The 14,863-nt window shown below is 39.3% G+C and overlaps 1 long non-coding RNA gene across 1 annotated transcript; it reads left to right on the top strand.

The window, feature by feature from the left end:
• Nucleotides 1-3,168: 3,168 nt before the first annotated feature.
• Nucleotides 3,169-12,888, top strand: LOC149145921 (uncharacterized). Its single transcript, XR_016264606.1, has 2 exons — nucleotides 3,169-3,345; nucleotides 12,720-12,888. It is a non-coding gene; the product is annotated as an uncharacterized LOC149145921 (long non-coding RNA).
• Nucleotides 12,889-14,863: the final 1,975 nt, after the last annotated feature.

Consider the following 14,863-nt stretch of genomic DNA (forward strand, 5'->3'; position numbering starts at 1 on the left):
TAAACTCGTTTGAGACATACTCACCACTGTTATCACTCTATAGAGATTTAACCTTCTTGACTGACCCTTTTTCCATCAATGTTTTAAACTCACAAAACTTTGTTAAAGTTTGATCCTTTTTCTGCATGAAAAATATCCAACATTTACAAGAATAATCATCAACAATTATAACATAATACTTGTGTTTGGCCATGGATGCTGTTGAGAATGGTTCACACACATCTAAATGGAATCTCTCTAGAATAGCCTCTCCTAGATTGTCTCTGTCGTGAAAGGAAGACTTGGTGTATTTTCCCAAAGTACAACCCTTGCATGTATCAACTTGCTCAAGCATACCTTTGGGAAGACCGGTAGAGATATGCCGCAATATCTTCAAAAGTCCATGATGCAAGTGGACCAATTTCCCGTGTCACAACTCAATAACGTCTTGGATCTTCACCCTTTCTACTTTTGTGCTCAAAGTAGCACACTCCTCTACCTCCAACTTATAGAGATTCTTCACTTGAATCCTTATCTTCTTTACCTGACCCATGGCTATGTGTCCAGGGAACACCTTTCCTTTCGAAAAGATCTCATCATAGCCTCTATCCTCAAGCATGGAAACAAATACGAAGTTCTTCTTCATCCCAGGCACATATATAACATTCTTAAAGGTGAATGGAGCCCCATGATCCCTCTGAAAAGTAGTCATTCCCAATCTAGTAACAATATACTTCCCGTCATCACCCATCTTGATATGCATCTAGAGATCTTTCTCCTCCAAGTCACTGAATAACTCTTTGTCACCAATCATGTGGAATGAAGCTCCACTGTCAAAGTGCCATACACTTCCCATCATTGATGACACCATGCATACAATGAGGGAAAAGTCTAATTCGAATTGAGAGGCCGAACCCTCACTTGCCACTCCTCCTGAGGACTTCTTGAGTGGACAATTTGTAGAAAAATGGCCTAGCTCATGACAATGAAAGCACTTAACTTTCGTTATGTCTTTCTTCTTACCTCCATGATAAGAATCCAATTTGGGATGGGAACCCTTCCCTTTCCCCTTCTTCGCCTTAATCACTAAGTCATAGTTCTCTTCATCATTAGTGTTTGATGAAGAGTCATCCCTGGTGTTCCTCCTGATCTCCTCTTACATCAAATCCGACCACAGTCGTTCCCAATCTGGCAGCTTCTCCTAACCACTGAAATAGTCTTGATAACTATGCCAATTCTTTGGGAGTCCTATAAGAGAAAGAACCACCATATCATCCTTGAAAACCATGATTCCAACACTTCCATGTTCATCACGACATTGAGTGAACTTGGACAAGTATTTTGGAATAGTCTTGCATTTATCCATTTTGATTTTTCGAAGTTTTTCCTTCAGTGCCAATTTTCTTTGTTCTTTGTTGTTTTGATACAAGTTTTTCAATGATTTCCACATAGAATATGGAGTTTCCTTGCCATGAAGACTCGAGACAATGTGGTCTTGAACTCCCTCAAGGATTATTTTCCTTGCCTTTGCCACACACTTCTTCCATTCGACGAAATTTTGTGCATCCGATGCTGCTGGATTAGGAATTTGTTCATCAACAAATTTCTTCAAGCCATTATCCTCTAGAAAAACCTCCATTTTGTCCCTCCAGGCTATAAAATTTGAGCTGCCTTCCAAGGCATACTCGAGCTGCAAACCATAGAACACCATCTACCGATCTTGAAGTATGTATTGCAAATTCAAATTTCACCTGTAACCCAAAATTCAAAACTTCGAAATCTCCTCTAGTATATTGTTCTCGGCTTTGATACCATGTAGAAAATCCTATAAATTCACAATCTAATGCATTTTACTAAAGCACAAGACAATAATATACTTCTACTTTCAACGAGTGGAAGCCAATAGATCGATGAAAAAAATATGAACAAGAAGAAGATAAATCAATGATACATAACACAAGATGTATCTGGGGGAAGCCACTGCTCAAAACCCCACTATCTTTATTGCATATATTAGAAATATGAGTGAAGATACAAAGATTTTTCTCACTAGAACAATTCCGCACAAGTATGCTCAACTCTCTTAGCTCACAAGCAAGCTCAAGCTAAATCCTTAGCATATTCTACAGCTCTCCAAGCCCCTATAAATCATAAATCATAAAAATGATAGTACATTGTCCAAGCACTCTAGTCTCAACTGGGTCTTTCTCTGAACTGACATGCATGAGTTTCTCACGAGGAAATCTTCAATTAATTGGAGTAGCACTAGTGGATGCATTAGTGCACCAACTGACTGTTAGTCCTCTATTAGTTCCAAAAACAATTTAGAGCTAATTTAACTAAACTTAACTCAGTAAACTGAGTGATCTAATTTCCGACTCAATTTAAACTCATATTGAACCCCTCAAACTTAGGGAGAACATATACATGACTACAGAAAGACTTCCAACTCGAAATTCCTAAGATAATTAAGTTAATTAAACTTAATTAACTATTTACAAGTTGCTATGAGAATAGAATTCGATTTTACTTCTCAGTCTAATTCAAGGACAAATTACACTGGAATTTCTTGTTGCCATTTCTCAACACATTATGAATTTTTGGTCATGCCTTTTGACCTTACCAATGCACCTTATACATTTCAAGGTTTGATGAATTCTAAGGTTAAAGTAGTGAAATATCACCTCGAGCATCAACAACAAGTTCTCCAACTCTTAAAGGATAGCCTCACTTTGGCACAGAATTGAATGAAACAATAGGCATATCAACATCACAATGAAAGAATTTTTGATGTAGGCAATTGGGTATTTTTATGGCTACAACCATATAAATAAATGCCCCTCAAGCAAGCTAATAAGGATAATAAATTATCACCAAATTACTATGGTCCTTACAAGGTGTCCCAAAATATTGACGCCGTAAGGCGTTTCCCTCTGAAATGGACTCCCCCAAATGCCTTTATGTCTTAATTGTAGCCGTTAGATCTTTTGTTAGACGATTGAACAAAAATCAACTGTCCAATTTAATAAAAAAAATATTTTAAAACATTATATTAGTGATTAGTTAATTAGGGCGATAGTTCACTCACCACTTGACATCTGTGCGCCGAGCTTCCAGCAGAGTTCGTGGAGTTTATGGCTATTTCCGTTTACGGTTTCATGGAGTTTATGGCTGTTTCAGTTTACGGGCTCCAGTGTCTGTTTGTATAGTCGAATCGGCATTGGCAATGGCATCCCTGTATCCTCATGCCCCCACGCAAACGGGTGAAGGGAAACCGCGATACAACTCCACCAGCATTCAAACCTGGAGAGATGCCCTTTCTCGTGTTGCAGAAATAAGGGGTTTCGATCTGGACGCATATAATGGGTGAGATCTCAACCCTCCCCTCTCAGTATTGTAGTACTTCTCATACGTAAGTGCCCACATCAATCAAATCTTTATAAATTGTTTGATATAAATGTCTGTAAATTTTCTTATCCTTGTATTTCACCAATAAACAGGCAACCACGGAAGTGTGTGGAATTAGGGCAGCTGGTGTTGATAACCCAGATAGTGGTGTTGATAACCTAGATAGCGATGACAAGAGCTCTCAAATATCATGCTACAAAAGCTGGAGTCACCAGCTGCTTCAGCACCAACTCTGCTAAAATGATGTCCTCCTAGCACCTGATAGGACTGAGACTGTTATTGGGGACCAAACTGCTAAAATGCCCAGAAAACAGGACAAATCCATTTATATACATAGATTTTGCCAGAGAAATCAACATAGTAAATCGGCAGAATATTTAGTTTCTGCTAATGGCAATTACAGCAAAGAAAACTAATCTACTAACAGAGAGCTTCGAAGGTGCTCAGAAAGAGGGGCATATCGGTTGGTTTAAACTTTGCCCAGAACATGCCATGGAAATAATAATAATAAAACAGGGTAAGCAAGTTATTGCCAGCAAAATTTACTACACAGAAAACAAATTTTAGTAGAAGAGTGTTTAGTTATTCAACGGGAGAATACTATGCAAAGTTTACATATTTGTCTTGTTGTGTCTGTGACCTTTATTCTCTGCTCTGGCTTCTTTTTGTATCCCCTACCCTATTTCTCCTTCCAGGGAACTCAGTGAATCCCAATGGAAAAAGATAAACTAACAAAGCAAAACATCGAAACTTCCCCAGGACTGTGTTTTTTACCAATTGTTTTTGGTGACTCTACTGCCACCTGGCTTGAATGCACCCGTGGTTCTGATTGCATTGACGTCCTAGACGGATCGGGCCTTGCCCCTGGTAGTTTGATGGTCTCCATCAACTTACCCTCATGAATAGATCTGGTCCCTGGGCTCCTTAGGCTTCGTTTTACTGTTCCTCAACTCAGCCTGGAAATTTGGAAGTGCTATCTTCCTCCGGGTATACCGTGCTTGAACCTCTTGCAACCTGGCCTGCAGTTGAGAATAAAGTTCTTGAGCTCATTCTATGAATGTAACAGCACTAAGCTAATCATTACTGGACCTGCTACCTTCCGCTCTTTCATACTTTGTAACACTATATTAAGTGGAGTTTGGGGCAGGAATCCCAAGCAAGGTTTGAAAAGGCGATTTGCTGGTTCAGCCATGAATGGCCCAGTTGTAACAATGCTGCAGGTATGGTAGACTTCCGTCGCAAGTTTTGGTTTTGGACAGCCCACCAAGAAAGTCCATAGGTATAATTTCCCAAGGCCTTGAAGGCACTAGAAGGGAATGTGCAGCCCCGACATTTGCTGAATTTTTGGTGCTGCACAATGCACAACCCTCGTTAAACTTGGTGGCCTCTGCCTGCATTCTTGGCCAATACACATTCCCTTGCAGGTTTTGCCTGCGTTTTCCTTATACACCAAAGTGGCCAGTGACTTTTGAAGTATGGGCCTCTGGCAGCAAGTGAACTCCAGCCTCTAGCTTCTTCTCTCAGGGTGCATAGCTTATCAGAATTGTACAATAATCATTCACTTCATGTGCATTCTCACCTGTTTCTGTTTGTTGCAATGCTGCCAAGATGGGCCTACGGTTTTCATGAGAAACGACCATTGTCTTACATTCTTAATGTTGAAAGCAAGCCAAGCACATGATTATTTCAAAAGATAAAACAAGTGACATGCAAAGAAATACACTTGGCTCTGGCTCTAAGTTGGGTAGGATTGCCTCTGGAAATAGCTGAATTTAATGTTGAACTGGCTTTTCAATCTGTACCCCTTTTGGCTCAACACCCATCTCCTTAGATTGCGACAAAAGGTCCTTTAGCTGATTCCTTTGCCCACCTATCAAAATTCTGATTTACTTGTTCGACACTCCGTTTTCCACCTTGGGCATTAATATTGTCAAAATGAACCTTTTGCTGGATTATGGATTCATTTGGGTCGCCCAAAGCGAGGATATATTTTCTTTACCCAAGTAAGATTTAATGAGATAGAGCTTGAGCAGCATACACTTATCTGGTCTTCTATAGAAAATATCATCTCAGTCACATAAGTAAGGACTCCCCAATGCCCATCACTATCTCACTGACATCAAGCAGAACTACATCACAAATGATTTCATTAATTGATTGGGCAGAGATGGTGAAGTCAAACTTGTATTTTCTTGTGACCTTGAGGTCCATGTCTTTATGCAGCCAACCAAATGGGTAAGGTTTTGGATGTGCCTCCATTGATAAACCCAATTGCTGCTCAAAAGCTTCAGATATCAGATTTTTCTGGCTACTGGGCTGTAAGTAATGGACTTTTTAACTGACCCTTCACAAAGAAGACGTTTTTGCTTTCATTTTTTCGCTCAGGGTGAGGCTGATCCATAAGGTTCAGTTTTCATCCATCTTCCTGTTCCTCCGACTTCTTGTTTGTCCATTGGAGCACATTTCATCACAGGGAATTTTTTTCTTTCCCGATTCTTGGGAATTAGTTCTGGATGTAACTCCCAACATTGGTCCTTGGTATTCCCATGTCTTTTGCAATGGTCCATTCTTTTGCCTTACATTCATCATTCTGTTCTTCATCCATCCTTTGTATGGTACTAGAAACCATTTACCTTTCATAGTCTGTTTTTGTTCATTCATTTCTCTCATTGGTTCTCTGGAGCTCCCTCTAATCACAGCACCTCATTTTCTTTTGGCTTCATTACACTATCTCTGTACAGGCCCAATCAAGGCTGTGAACCTTGAGCAAGGCCAGCTCTTGTTGAATGTAACAGTGAATAACTCCAATGTATTTCATAACCACGCTGGCTTCATCTTCCAAAATACTCAGTATGATAGCTTTCTTTTTGGAACTCGTCAGTGTAATGTTGGACAAACTGCCTGTGACGCTATCTAAGATGCTGCCTCTGGATTTTCTCCTCCCTTTCACACCTGGCTGGCTATAATTTCCTTCTCAGCAAAACTTTGAACTCGTTATAATACATAACAAGTGCTTTCTTTTGCTGTTACAAATTCTAGCAATAGCTTTCCCACCACAGGAGGGCATGCTTTGACATTTTCAAACATGCAAAGGTAATCTTTTGCACATCAGAATGTCCCTGACAACTGAAATAAGCCTCAAGCTGCCTTAATCTGTTATTCAGTTTTTCTGTATGCATCTGCCCATCAATTTGTTGAAAGGTTCGTCTTCACTCTTCCTGGGGCTTTTCTCCCTCCAAGTGATACTATTGTCTAGTTTTAATCATCCACTTCCAGGATTGTATAGCACTCTGATATCAAATGACCTGCTCTGTCACCTGCCAACACAGAGACATTAACAGGGGACCAAACTGCTAGTCAGTATTAAAGTAATACCCAGAAAACAGGGCAGATCGATTTATATACACAGTTCATGCCAGAGAAATTAGAAAAACACAGTAGATCAGAAGAGTCTTTGGATACCTTCTAATGACAATTACAGCAAAGAAACCAAAGCTACTAACAGAGAGCTATGAGGACGCCCAAAACAGGGACATTTCAGTCGGTTTACATTTAGCATTTAGGGAAGTAAGAAAATATAGGAAGCAAGATATTACCAGTGAGATTTATTACACAAAAGTTCAAAACTATTTTGAGAAGGAAGAGTGTGGCTTTATTCACTGGGAAATTTCTATACAGAGTTTTGTTACAGATGAGTACAGTTGTTTTGCACTCTAGTATTGGCAGCAAGATTTACATGCGCTGTTCTGGTCTGTATCCTGTTGTGCCCGTGACTTTTCTTCTCTCTCTATCCTTTCTCCTTCCATCGAACTCAGAGAACCCCAGTGAGAAGCTAAACTAACAAAGCAAAACAAAGAAACTTCCCCAAAATTGTTTTTTCTGAATGGTTGTCATGATTATCCTGCCAACGTGGCATGAATGCCCATTTGGCTTTGATTGCTTTGATGCCCTAGATGGATCATAAACCAGAAGATCATGTTGTCTCTGCTATGAGTTTTTCTTTATCGTAAAACACAAACACTGGGACATGGGTCCGTGGTTTAATGGCAAAGTGGGGAATTCACTGGTCACAGGTCTCAAGTTTTATTCTTGCAAGTGACAGTGGCACTCTTGTGTTAGCCAATCACTGGGCCAGCAATGATTCAGATCTTGGAAGTTTCACAATAGTGTCATGTTGACAGAAAGAGCACAGAATCTCTATTAATGAGAGTTGAAAACTCGTGGAGTCTTTTAAGTGCTCCCGTGTCGAACTCAGCTCAGTACTGCTGCAAGTCTAAGTTAACTTGGTCCCCAGTTTGAATTGTGAAGTGTCAGACCTGCAAGTATTTGTGGGTTACTTGCTAGGCAGATGGAAGAAAAAGCTGAACATCGTCAAAAATTAAAGGCCAAAGAGAAAAGAAAACCCCTCATTTTGAATAATTTCTATTTCCGAGTTTTTGTTCAAGTCTTAGGTGCACCCTTACACTCTGGCTGTACTGGTTTATTTGCCTAGACAAGTTTTTCAACAATGGATGGAAACTAATTTGATATACCTTGTGGGTTGAGAAAATATACTAGGAGAACTTGTTTTCTAGAGGTTGCTTTTCATGAGTAATTTCTTCCGCTTCTTCTTCATATTTTACAACTTCTTAATGTCCAATCTGACTGATGTCTGTAGGAGGTAACTAGTAGGTTTAGTTAATTGTTTCTTACTTTTTGCCAAGAAATCTCTAATCTCTGTTATTACTTACCATATTTCATTGAGTTTTTTTTCTAGTGTAGCATGGGGACGAGTCCCCCATGTTAATTGTTTCTTCATCATGCTTAGAAATCTGTAATCTCTGTTATTACCTACCCTAGTTCATTAAGTTTTTCTAGTGTAGCATGGGGAGTTTTTCCCACCCCTGGATATCCCTTGCCTATCCCTGCCTCTGGGGCCTTGGACAAGGGGAACTCGCTGTTTAGAAGGGATGCTCCCGAGGATGTGGTGGAATTTCCCCACATCCTGTATATATTGCTATGGGAGGTGTCTTTTCTTAGGGTGCGTAGCTGATCAGAATTGTACAATAATCATTCACTTCATGTGCATTCTCACCTGTTTCTGTTTGTTGCAATGCTGCCAAGATGGGCCTACGGTTTTCATGAGCAGCGACCATTGTCTTACATTCTTAATGTTGAAAGCGAGCCAAGCACATGATTATTTCAAAAGATAAAACAAGTGACATGCAAAGAAATACACTTGGCTCTGGCTCTAAGTTGGGCAGGATTGCCTCCGGCAATAGCTGAATTTAATGCTGAACTGGCTTTTCAATCTGTACCCCTTTTGGCTCAAGACCCACCTCCTTAGACTGCGACAGAAGGTCCTTTAGCTGATTCCTTTGCCCACCTATCAAAATTCTGATTTACTTGTTCGGCACTCCTTTTTTCCACCTTGGGCCTTAATATTGTCAAAATGAACCTTTTGCTGGATTATGGATTCATTTGGGTCGCCCGAAGCGAGGATATATTTTCTTTACCCAAGTAAGATTTAATGAGATAGAGCTTGAGCAGCATACACTTATCTGGTCTTCTATAGAAAATATCATCTCAGTCACATAAGTAAGGACTCCCCAATGCCCATCAGTATCTCACTGACATCAAGCAGAACTACATCACAAATGATTTCATTAATTGATTAGGCAGAGATGGTGAAGTCAAACTTGTATTTTCTTGTGACCTTGAGGTCCATGTCTTTATGCAGCCAACCAAATGGGTAAGGTTTTGGATGTTCCTCTGTTGATAAACCAAATTGCTGCTCAAAAGCTTCAGATATCAGATTTTTCTGGCTACTGGGCTGTAAGTAATGGACTTTTTAACTGACCCTTCACAAAGAAGACGTTTTTGCTTTCATTTTTTTGCTCAGGGCGAGGCTGATCCATAAGGTTCAGTTTTCATCCATCTTCCTATTCCTCCAACTTCTTGTTTGTCCATTGGAGCACATTTCATCACAGGGAATTTTTTTCTTTCCCGATTCTTGGGAATTAGTTCTGGATGTAACTCCCAACATTGGTCCTTGGTATGCCCATGTCTTTTGCAATGGTCCATTCTTTTGCCTTACATTCATCATTCTGTTCTTCATCCATCCTTTGTACGGTACTAGCAACCTTTTACCTTTCATGGTCTATTTTTGTTCATTCATTTCTCTCATTGGTTCTCTGGAGCTCCCTCTAATCACAGCACCTCATTTGCTTTTGGCTTCATTACACTATCTCTGTACAGGCCCAATCAAGGCTGTGAACCTTGAGCAAGGCCAGCTCTTGTCGAATGTAACAGTGAATAACTCCAATGTATTTCATAACCACGCTGGCTTCATCTTCCAAAATACTCAGTATGATAGCTTGCTTTTTGGAACTCGTCAGTGTAATCTTGGACAAGCTGCCTGTGACGCTATCTAAGACACTGCCTCTGGATTTTCTCCTCCCTTTCACACCTGGCTAGCTATAATTTCCTTCTCAGCAAAACTTTGAACTCGTTATAATACATAACAAGTGATTTCTTTTGCTGTTACAAATTCTAGCAATAGCTTTCCCACCATAGGAGGGCATGCTTTGACATTTTCAAACATGCAAAGGTAATCTTTTTCACATCAGAATGTCCCTGACAACTGAAATAAGCCTCAAGCTACCTTAATCTGTTATTCATTTTCTCTGTATGCATCTGCCCATCAATTTGTTGAAAGGTTTGTCTTCACTCTTCCTGGGGTTTTTCTCCCTCCAAGTGATACTATTGTCTGGTTTTAATCATCCACTTCCAGGATTGTATAGCACTCTGATATCAAATGACCTGCTCTGTCACCTGCCAACACAGAGACATTAACAGGGGACCAAACTGCTAGTCAGTATTAAAGTAATACCCAGAAAACAAGGCAGATTGATTTATATACACAGTTCATGCCAAAGAAATTAGAAAAACACAGTAGATCAGAAGAGTCTTTGGATACCTTCTAATGACAATTACAGCAAAGAAACCAAAGCTACTAACAGAGAGCTATGAGGACGCCCAAAACAGGGACATTTCAGTCGGTTTACATTTAGCATTTAGGTAAGTAAGAAAATATAGGAAGCAAGATATTACTAGTGAGGTTTATTACACAAAATTTCAAAACTATTTTGAGAAGGAAGAGTGTGGCTTTATTCACTGGGAAATTTCTATACAGAGTTTTGTTACATATGAGTACAGTTGTTTTGCACTCTAGTATTGGCAGCAAGATTTACATGCGCTATTCTGGTCTGTACCCTGTTGTGCACGTGACTTTTCTTCTCTCTCTTTCCTTTCTCCTTCCATCGAACTCAGAGAACCCCAGTTAGAAGCTAAACTAACAAAGCAAAACAAAGAAACTTCCCCAAAATTATTTTTTTTGAATGGTTGTCATGATTATCCTGCCAACATGGCATGAATGCCCATTTGGCTTTGATTGCTTTGATGCCCTAGATGGATCATAAACCAGAAGATCATGTTGTCTCTGCTATGAGTTTTTCTTTATCGTAAAACACAAACACTGGGACATGGGTCCGTGGTTTAATGGCAAAGTGGGGAATTCACTAGTCACAGGTCTCAAGTTTTATTCTTGCAAGTGACAGTGGCACTCTTGTGTTAGCCAATCACTGGGCCAGCAATGATTCAGATCTTGGAAGTTTCACAATAGTGTCATGTTGACAGAAAGAGAACATAATCTCTATTAATGAGAGTTGAAAACTCGTGGAGTATTTTAAGTGCTCCCGTGTCGAACTCAGCTCAGTACTGCTACAAGTCTAAGTTAACTTGGTCCCCAGTTTGAATTGTGAAGTGTCAGACCTGCAAGTATTTGTGGGTTACTTGCTAGGCAGATGGAAAAAAAAGCTGACCATCGTCAAAAATTAAAGGCCAAAGAGAAAAGAAAACCCCTCATTTTGAATAATTTCTATTGCCGAGTTTTTGTTCGAGTCTTAGGTGCACCCTTACACTTTGGTTGTACTGGTTTATTTGCCTAGACAAGTTTTTCAACAATGGATGGAAACTAATTTGTTATACCTTGTGGGTTGAGAAAATATACTAGGAGAACTTGTTTTCTAGAGGTTTCTTTTCATGAGTAATTTCTTCTGCTTCTTCTTCATATTTTACAACTTTTTAACGTCCAATCTGACTGATGTCTGTAGGAGGTAACTAGTAGGTTTAGTTAATTATTTCTTACTTTTTGCCAAGAAATCTCTAATCTCTGTTATTACTTACCATATTTCATTGAGTTTTTTTCCTAACGTAGCATGGGGACGAGTCCCCCATGTTAATTGTTTCTTCATCGTGCTTAGAAATTTGTAATCTCTGTTATTACCTACCCTAGTTCATTAAGTTTTTCTAGTGTAGCATGGGGAGTTTTTCCCACCCCTGGATATCCCTTGCCTATCCCTGCCTCTGGGGACTTGGACAAGGGGAACTCGTTGTTTAGAAGGGATGCTCCCGAGGATGTGGTGGAATTTCCCCACATCCTGTATATATCGCTATGGGAGGTGTCTTTTCTGGATTTGGAGATGTTGGATGCCCCTATCTAAACCACTGCTCATGTGGCACTATTATCCAAAAAGGTAAATTCTTTATCTTGTTGGGTTCAACATTCAGACCATGACAAATATTATCTATGCAGTGCGTGCCTACATTCCATGTAGTATGTTTATTGTAACGAAGCATAATCACAACAGTTTTGGCTCCCACATTTGATAGGTACTTGGACCCTATTTAGTTTTCAGGGTTCTAATATTCACACAGACAAGGCCATTTGGACCCATAAATTAAGTGTTGCTAATTTGATAAAGTTTTATTATCTCTCTTTTCGATTTTTTAATATTTTATTAAAAAAATTAATATTTGCCATCCCTGTCTGCCTTTGATGAAATTTGGGAGTTCCTTTCAGTCATCCCTGGAAACTGAGCCCCCCCTATTCCCAAAATACAGTGCAACATAGTTTTTCTCAGTTGTTAATGTTTGTCGGAATTGGAAATAAAGAGTTGTTTTGCTTGTCCTATATTTAGAGAATATGTTGTTGTAGACAGTAGTTCGAAGTAGGTGTTCATTCTTGATCTCATTACTAATACATTGTTTGCCAATTTGTCTCCCAGGTTTTTTAGTAGTGGTACATCTTCCGATCTTTCAGTTTAGAATCTAGATAAATGTATAGAAGGTTTTTTTATCTTTTTTATTTTTTAATTTCTGTGTCTCACAAATGTTTATTTGAGTTTCACAGCTGTTTATCAAGGCGGTGATTTTCTCTTTGTAACATGACATTTTATAATTTAAACTGAAGTCTGTCTAGAGTATCTGACCTAATTTGTTTTCTGGAACAGGCTTTTCGCAGCTCATGTATTCGGCCCAGAAGTCAGTCGGATGGTTCCATGACGAAGCTGATGCAGGGGTTTTAAATCAGCCGGTCAAGAAACCATCCAAGAAGGCAGATAAAATCAGGAGGATGAACCTCCGGAGACTTGCGTACTATGTGGAGTAGAAATTGAAGGAGCTTGTTTGTCTATCTTTACTCTGATAGGCCTATAGAATTTGACAGTTGTGACCTGGGGAGGGGTACATTCACTTCTTGAATAGTGACGAGCTTAAATAGTTTCCATTTGACAGATACGCTTAAGACAGTTGATCTGATAATGTAAACAATTCATTTGTATTTCCTTTTTGAAGTTTTTTTTTTTTTTTTTTTTAAATATATAACGATGAACTGAATAGTAGATACCTGTTAAGTTGTAGGAAGTTAAATGGCATTTCAGATTATGAGAGTTGAATGACATTTCAGATTATGTTTTTCTCTCATAAGCGGTTATTGTAAAATGCAAAACATAGCGGAGTATGTTACTAGAATAAAGAAATCAGTTGTGTATGTATGTATGAGATCCCTCCTGGCACCTGGAAATAGGGAGCCCTTCGCTGGACAGAATTTCTTTTTAGAAGTTCTGGAAATAGGGAGCCCTTCGCTGGACAGTCTACCACTTTCACTTGGTCACTTGAAGATCTTAAAGGAATTGAGGCTCGAGAATTGCAGTGAACTGAAACATTTGCTGGTGACTATTCGACTGTTGACTCAGTTGACTGAGTTGAGAGTATTGAATTGTCGGTTGCAAACATTGAATAATTTAGAATCTCCCAATGACAACTGCATGCCTCAGCTGCAAGTCTTAGAAGTTTATAACACGAAATTATCAGAGGTATCATTTGCCACAGGTGTCTGCCCCATCCTTAAATATGTCTCCCTCAGGTTTTGTAATCATTTGGTGGAGGTCGGAACATTGCCAAAGACTCTGATAAAACTGGAATTGACTAATTGCTCTAACTTGAGGAAAATAGCAGGGCTTTTTGGTCTTCCAAAACTTCAAGTGCTGGAGATTAGTCGGTGCAAAAATGTAGAGGAGCTGCCAGGTATTGAAACGTTGGTATCTTTGAAAGAGTTGCAGGCATATGATTGTGCGAAGCTGAAGAGCATACGGGGATTGGCCAAACTGACAAAGCTTCAGGTATTAAATGTTCATGGGTGCTCCAAGTTATAAGGGCTATCAGGTATCCAACATTGTATGTCATTGGAGTACATTGATGCTAAGGGTTGTCCTAAGTAGTGGGCTGAGGTGGGATTACTGGAGCAGTGGCAGTAACAAGTGAAGGTGCTTGAAATGTGAAAAGCAAAGAAATAAATTTGAAATGAATGCATAATTGAAGTCTTAGCCAAAGGTTATATGTCAGGCAGAGTTTGTATTCTAAGATGTTAGATTGTTGAGGGAGGTTGTGTAGTTGCCTTTCGAGAATCCAAATTAAAACATTATGGAGAAAGTGCAAGGTATGCCTAGCATATAGCGTTGGTAGATTTTCTGATGAATGTTACCCATATAGTTCACGGTAGGACGCATATTTGCCTTGATGTTCTGTGTTTGAATGGATGGTCTCAGATTGACTCATCCTTTTTGGATAGGGACAAAGCATATGTAATAAGCTTCACATTTAGCGATTATTATGGAAGAAATGTAAACACACAGTTTGAGACAAATAGATTCCAAAATATTAGTATCTTAAAAAAGAAAGCCATTTACATTTATGTTTTTTAAATAAGGTTTTTAAATATACTCTCTATCATTCATATTCCCATGTACTACCTACCCATGTACTGTTATATTTGCTTTTTTGTAATGTTTGTTGTGTATATGTGTGGATGTTTATGTCATGTGTCTGTGAATCTGTGCTAACTGAGATTGTGAATCTATGATAACTGAGATTGAAAGAGAGAGCTGAGAGCTTTGGCAGAGGAGAATACGGAGAATCGATGAGCCAACTTATCAACAAACTGTGCCTTCACAATGAGTTGGTATTCATGTAATTGATAACTGAGATTGAAAGAGAGCGCTGAGAGCTTTGGTAGAGGAGAATATGGAGAATTGATGGGCCAACTTATCAACAAACAATTGCCCAAATCTAAAGTCACTGCCAGATTCCTTTGGGT

Source organism: Pinus tabuliformis, chromosome X (genome assembly GCF_031772625.1).
Source record: "Pinus tabuliformis cultivar Carrire ecotype Pingquan chromosome X, CPIR1, whole genome shotgun sequence".
NCBI classification, from domain to species: domain Eukaryota; kingdom Viridiplantae; phylum Streptophyta; class Pinopsida; order Pinales; family Pinaceae; genus Pinus; species Pinus tabuliformis.